Here is a 7718-nt window from a genome sequence, read left to right on the forward strand (position 1 = left end):
GATCAGTCGGTCACGCGTCACTTGGTGCTCACCCACTGTTCAGTTAATACCTACGGCCTAGTTAAAATTGTTTATATATATGTTAATATAATGTCTTAAGGGACATGACATATTCAAAATCAAATAGACTATTGCACAAAACAATTTTATATTTTTTCTATTGATTATATTATGAGAGCGGAATTATATATTATCAATATTATTATGAAATAAAATATAATGCAATATTAATTTGCAATTTATGATCACATTTCAGATTGTGACGTAGTTAACTTTTATTGTTTAAATATTTGTATTCATAAATAAATATACACATAAAAATGTACAAAGGTGGTCTTGTCGCTAAGAAATCGATCTCTTCTTGACAATATTCAGGAATAGACATAGCAAATTGGCTTCTATGCTTCGACCTAGTAGTAATCAGTTTGATAGTATATAATTATTGTATTATGGACCAAGTGATTACTTGGATATTGAAGACAGATTCGCAATTATTTCATTCTAAAAACAAGTATTTTTTGCCACATTTTACTACCTAATTAATGTCCATTTTTACATTTATTCTAATATTATAAACGCGAAAGTAACTTGCTTAAACCGATTTTGATGAAATTTGGTATGGCGGAAGCTTTTACCCCAAAAACGCATGGCCTATAGATTTTATATATGTAACAAATATGCAAATCGTGGGCAAAATTGCGCGCGAATAGTAGTAGGTTATATTTGAAAGGTCTCTCCTTAGTCTTGACTAAAAACCCATATAAAAACTTTAAGGCGTGTCGTTAATTTAAATTAGTAAAGTTACAGAATCGCAGTTATTGTTCTTCGCTTACGACGAAATATATATATATATATATATATTTTCTATTACAAGCGAAATGAAAGTAATGTTTCAACTTTTAATAGTAAAATGAAACAAAAATACTACACATTTCCTTTGTCATCTTTTGTTCTGTTTCTCTTTTGTGTAAAATTAATAAGATATTATGAAAAACGTGTTTTAAGATAAAAACATAAAAATATATGTATCAGCGTAACACTGCACCGGATATTGGCTTAGAGATTACAATCACAGGAGTAAAGACAAATATACAACTTCGGCATTGCATTGAGGCGATATCATTGGTCTAGAATAATCTATGGTATTCAACATGAATTTCCCAAAATGGCGTTTTGATTGTCGACGAAGTTGTTATCGGAACTTTGGAAGTAAAAATAAAATTTACAAGTAATTAAGTCGATTAGTGTTGTGTTATAAATAAAGATATATTAATAAACAAATGTTTGTAGTACATTATATAGGAGAGCGATTAGCGAAATTGCATGGATTATATTAATCTTAGATTTGTTTATCTCTACTCCTTCTTCGATTGGAAAAGACTAAGTAATATCAGTAATGGCCAACTGAATGACGTCAGACACGCATTCCCTGAGCGGCCGGACTTTAGTTTGTGTCACTATTAAAATATTTACGGTTTTATTTTATGTGTATAATCTTAAAAGTTGGAAAGCTTGTGGTTAGTAAATTTCATGTTAACTGACCCATAACCGAGGACCCTGCAGTTTCGTTAGTATATCACGAACTTGAGCAATTTAAGCACATAACATTTGTTTGTGTTGCTACGCGATTGTCGTGTAAGGCTTACCCTTCACTTGTTTCATAGCTTGACATTGTACAATATGAAGATATTATCTTACCATACGAGAGCTCATTATTTATAGCTTCTTACTTTTTTATAACTAACACATGGACAACCCCCCCCCCCCCCTGTTACATGGGACGAAGTGGGTGTAAACTATTTATAAAAAAACCACTTCTGTCGGTCGCTACGCAAACGCTACTTCTTTTTCAATTATTTCATTATAGCAACGAAGTATATTGTATATGTATACTATATACTAGTGGGCATGTGTCCACAAAAGGTAATTAAAATTAAGAGCGGTAGTAGTGGGGTCACGATGGCATAGGAAAGCGCCATGTCATTTGCCTCAGTCACGGCATAAGACTCGATATTACTTCCATGGGTCTAATAGATGTTTTACATCAGAAATGAAAGATAGCTTTTGTATTGTATGGTACGGTATAGCGCTATATTACGGTTGGACATGCATCCTTTCCACTGTGACGTGTTGGCACTCTTCAGGGCGAGATCCCTATCGTTGTAAACACATTTTGCGGTGAGATTTTGTCTCAAGTGTGTATTCAGTATTTACGGTGTGTGATTAACGCAATTTAATGACTAAAGTTCTTAAACTCAAGCCCAAATTGTTATCGTTATTAATAGACTTATGAGCTGCTGTGGTCATAATTAAGGCTTGAGTAAAAGAGAGAGAGTGCTAAAGCGTTTCTTGAAAATATTTCAATTATATAGGAAAACTGAAAAATGCACCATCTGATGGCAAGTGGTCACTTTCACTCATATACGTTGGTACTGGAATATGAACCATTTTACATCGTCAATGAGCCACCAACCTTAAGAACTAAGATGTTATATCCCTTGTGCCTGTTGGGTGGTACCTGGCGGTGATATTCAAATGGGCTTGCACAAATCCCTAGTAAATAAATTGTTATTATTAATGCAAGACTTTTCAGCTCTAATATTTGTTGATGAGGTCCTCCTGAATAATTTTGATCACAATCGGTTCACAAGTATGTGCACAAACATAGGTACACCTTGATGTCTGGAAACCCACAACAGCGTGATTTTTAAGACATTTTCTGTCTCTTATTGGTTATACGTGGAACCGGCTTTGGGTTCCAATTATTCCGAAACGATATCGGTTTTTAGAAACCTACAAGGAAATAGCCTACTTATTCCTTAAAGACCGGCAACTCACCTTCAAGCCCTCCGCCGATGCAGGTGTCCATGAGCGGTGGTAGTCACTTTCTATCAGATGAGTCTTCTGCTCGTTTTCCTCTCTTTAACATTAAAAAACATAATCTATTCACTCATTGTCATAGACCGATGGGATGTTAATCTGGCGAGATGAACAAGCCCTTTCCTTGTGGTGGTCTCCATCATGTGTTGGACCAACAACTTCACATACACGAGGCACAGAAGTATGTTACTGTCAACTTCCTAACTTATAGTTCAATAACATTTATTGACTCAACTCGGGATTTAACTCATGTTACCCTTTATCTGTAACCGTTTGTTGTTTAACTTTACAAACTATTTGTATGTATTTTGATATTTTTTTTTTATAGAATAGGAAGGTGGACGAGCATATGGGCCACCTGATGGTAAGTGGTCACTAAACGCCCTTAGACATTGGCATTGTAAGAAATGTCAACCATCGCTAATAGTCAATGCGCCACCAACCTTGGGAACTAAGATTTTATGTCCCTTGTGCCTGTAATTACACTGGCTCACTCACCCTTTAAACCGGAACACAACAATATCAAGTATTGCTGTTTTGCGGTAGAATATCTGATGAGTGGGTGGTACCTACCCAGTCGAGCTTGCACAAAGCCCTACCACCAGTCCACCAGTATATTATTAATATAGTAAATTTAAATTAGTAAATATAAATGGATCATTATTCAAAATAACATAAAACAATTGATTTTTTTATTATCTTAGTGGAATAAGTAATATTCCCGCTGCGGTTTCTCGCGTCTCATTATAAAGGGCTTATTGGTCTTCCAGTACAACTAAGATATAATATGTACTTATAAACTGTTTGCGGTTCCTTCAGACTTCCTTTGAAACTTTACTGTATATTATTAATTACAATTTGCGATATTAATACTATTTATTTAAATAATAGCTACTCTCCTCTTCCTTTCGCTTGGCATCAATTTTACTTTGGTAATTTAGCTGATATGGCCTAGTGGTTGAACATGTGAATTTATACCGAATATAACAGTTACAAGCCCGGGCAAGCAACACTGAATTGTATAGGAACAAGGTTATTTTCCTTTTGCTCCTGTAGTTACCCTGGCTCACTCACCCTTACAACTGGAATACAACAATACTACGCTGCTGTTTAGCGGCAAGAGAAGTGATGAGTCGATGGTATAATATGGCTATAAATAAGGTAGTGCATTATAAATACGAGCGAGCTATCGGTTATAATTGGAATAGCTAAAATGTTGTACCATTTGTGGTGGTTACGGCGTACGAATAATAACTGAGTTAGGGGTCCAACCCATATCGCGGTATTTATGCTATCGTAAATCTATGCCATATCTCACAAGTTCTGATATATGGTGTCAACGATCCCTCCCACAAATTTGTGTCATATCTTTTAATTATAACAAGGGTCGCTTTTGTTTACGACAACAAAAAAGAAACTTTTTTAATTAGTTTCTTTTGTTATTATGGAAACATGTTTAATAATACCTTTCATATTGAGAAATGAAATTTGTGTTACTGTGTTTCGGTTTAATATATGAGTGAGACAGTGAAATTGGTTGTCAATACATTAACCGGGTAAAGTGTAATTTGTACTTTTGCTATTTTATATCGGTTGGCCTTTTTGCTTCGTCGAATTACGAATAGTCAACTAAATACGTCATAGTTTAATTGTTATTTTATATAGAAAATTTGTAAAATAATAGTTAAAAATATTTTTTAATTCACACGTTGATTATACCTACTTAAATAATATTATATATAAATAATTTTCACAAATTCTTACCTCAGAATGTCAGTCTGGGATTCAAATCAATCTTCTTTTTCTTTCTCATTCTTAAGACTTAAGCCTACTTCACTGCTTACTTCTTAGGCTTCCCTCACTGCTTATAACCGTGACCACATATTGTTTCCCTCCACCGGATATGGTCGTGAGCTGTATGAAATGTATCCTTCTTGATCTGAGAACAATTTGTTTCTCCTGACAATAGCTTAAAATTTGTCCAGAGAACGTGACTTGTTTCTGCATAAAAATAAGTCTCGTGTGAGATACAGCTCATTTAATATAAATTTATTTTACTAATAAAATAACAAACGTTTAACTGGATACATTTACAAAATAATAGGGGAGGGAGATATTTCGTGCCCGAGTTAATTACTTAAAATAAGTGGTGGTGGTATAATGCAAAGCTTAATTACTACTAGGACTTTCTATTTGCTTGCGGCTGACTGCTTAGAAAAAAAAAACAACGCGACTGTCCCTAAATTATTCAACCGTCATAAACCAGAATGAGAGTAAGACCCCGCTAGTGTACATTTCATAAGCCGACAGCGATCTTATTAGTTTAATCAAATAGATTTGACAAGTGACCCTGACAGTGACCAACTCGAAACTCACCGCAGAACGGGTATAGGATTTGCGGGTAATTAGTTAAAGAATGCTGTGCCTTTTTCTTTCTAATATCAAATCAATAATGATAGAAAGAGAAAGTTAGTGTTTACCTAAATAGCTGCTAAGCAACATTTATTATTAAGGCTATCGATACCCGCACGCGCTCGGTACACGGTAGGGGCTAACTGAGAGTTCGAGCGTCAGATGAAGTCTGCGTAACAGTTTGAGGGTATGATGACGTCAGCGTAAGATTTGTTATTGTATGTGCATTGATCAGTGCGTGAGATTGATACATGACCTCAAATGTTTTAATTAATAATACTACTAATAATACAATTTTTTATGTATTTTTTCTAATTTTATTAAAGTAATTATTTTATAAAGTCAAAGATATCGTCTGTACCGCGTTCAGTGGCAGCAAGACTTTTGTATTCAAGTTATAGTCAACATTATTAGATTTTTCTGTTGCCTTGTCGACGGTAGATTTATGTGATATTGTGTAATTTCGCCCGTTACCAACGCACCTACATTATATAGAGCAAACATTTTACCTCCATCTTGTTTTACGACGTGCGTGTCATTTAATTTTGATATACCTTTTATTATTTTAACCGACAGTGCTGAAAAGAGTATGCTTAAAGACAGTTATGTTATAGTTTCATTTGAAACCCTTTAATTTATAAAAATAACAAGATAAGGTTAATAATTTCATTAATAATAAAATAAAAACGGTTATTATTTTTTTGAATATTAAAAAAATACGATATTTTGCTGATTGTTAACTGAATTTTAATGATACGTCATGTTAAGGTACATTTTGTTACATGAAAGAGAAAAAAGATATTACGTGGAAAGAAAGTGAAAGAGAGCTATATATGTATTCCGATATTATTAAAGCGAAACAAAAAGAGCGATGTATACGCAACGATATAAAAGAAAGCTTCGCTCCTGCGCGCGTATGAACAGTTAAAAAATATTAAGTAACAATAATATCCTGGGACATTATTCACGGCCAACTGATTCCAAACTAAGCAGAGCTTGTACTATGGAAACCAGACAACTGATACACTACATATACTACTTTTCTTTTGTAAATACATTCTTATATAGATAATAACACCCAGACTCAGGACGAACATAAATGTTCATGCACACAATTGTCTGTCCTGGGTGGGAATCTAAGCCACAACCTTCGGCGTGATAGGCAAGTATCTACCAAGCATGCCAACCGGCCCGTCAAATCGATATTTATTATACTGTTTTGTAATAATTTTTAAGTAAGGTTCACTCCTACTACGTGTATGACGTTGCACGCGAATTTTTTGATTATTAGGTTTTTCTATAAACATCTTCCCGACACGTAGAGAAGGCCATTTTTTATTTTTATTTAAGCCCGTAGATCTTTAAGCGACACATTTAAATGATTTCTAAAAATAAAACTGTAAGCAGCCAAATTTTAAGCTCGAAACAGATTCTGGAATTTTCTTCAAATTTGCAAGATAATTCCAGACGTAAATCCATGCTTCGTGTTGAAATTTTAGAGTCATTTAGTTAGCTGAGCTTGCCAAAGAGTTAAGAACTGCGGACATTTAAAACAATTATCATAACTACGTTATTTTTTAACTGTACGCGAAGAGGTTGAATTGTTTTTTTTTTTAAATTAGCAACATAAGACAATATATTAACAATCATAGCAAGTACTAATCATATATTTAGTCAAAAATTACAAAATTAATTTCAGCCCTTAAGCGATTTAAATCACAATACATTATGTCATTTATATGTTATATAAGGTTGAACCAAAATCACAATTCTGCAAAGGTAAATAATACATATGTATATCAAAGATATAGTTTATAATAAAATCGAATTTCAAAATAAAAGGTAAAACGAATATGAATATGTCATAGCTCAATATTAGAATGAACGCTTGAGGGCTAATAGAATTGACAAGGCTTCTTATAAGTATTTATTTATTTGTAATTTTATATAACTAAAGGCATTTTCATATGTAAACGAATAGAGGCAACAAAGTAATATATAATATAAGGTTGAAATTCCTTTATAATGTTGTTTTTTTTTAAACCTCGAATTGGTCACAAAATGACAATTCTACACGTATCTCGTTTTTTTAACCTCGACGCAAAACGAGGGGTGTCATAAGTTTGACGTGTGTGTGTATCTCTGTTTGTCTGTCTACACTCTTTTTGTATACATGAGATCGTAGCTCTCGAACGAATGAACCAATTTTCATTTAATTTCTTTTGTTTCAAATTTTTTAGTCGAGTCTTTTAGGCTATGTTTGAAGAAAATTGATTCATTTGTTTAATAGTTATGGGAGGCAAAAGAGGGGATGAATAAACGACGAGAGTGGGGTATCAAATGAAAGGATTCGATTTGTGCATAAACCTGAACAGCAGAAGCCCTTGATAATCTCTCTGATATTTCAAGATCTAGCTAGTTTAGTT

The sequence above is a fragment of the Nymphalis io genome, chromosome 1 (assembly GCF_905147045.1).
Source record: "Nymphalis io chromosome 1, ilAglIoxx1.1, whole genome shotgun sequence".
NCBI lineage: Eukaryota > Metazoa > Arthropoda > Insecta > Lepidoptera > Nymphalidae > Nymphalis > Nymphalis io.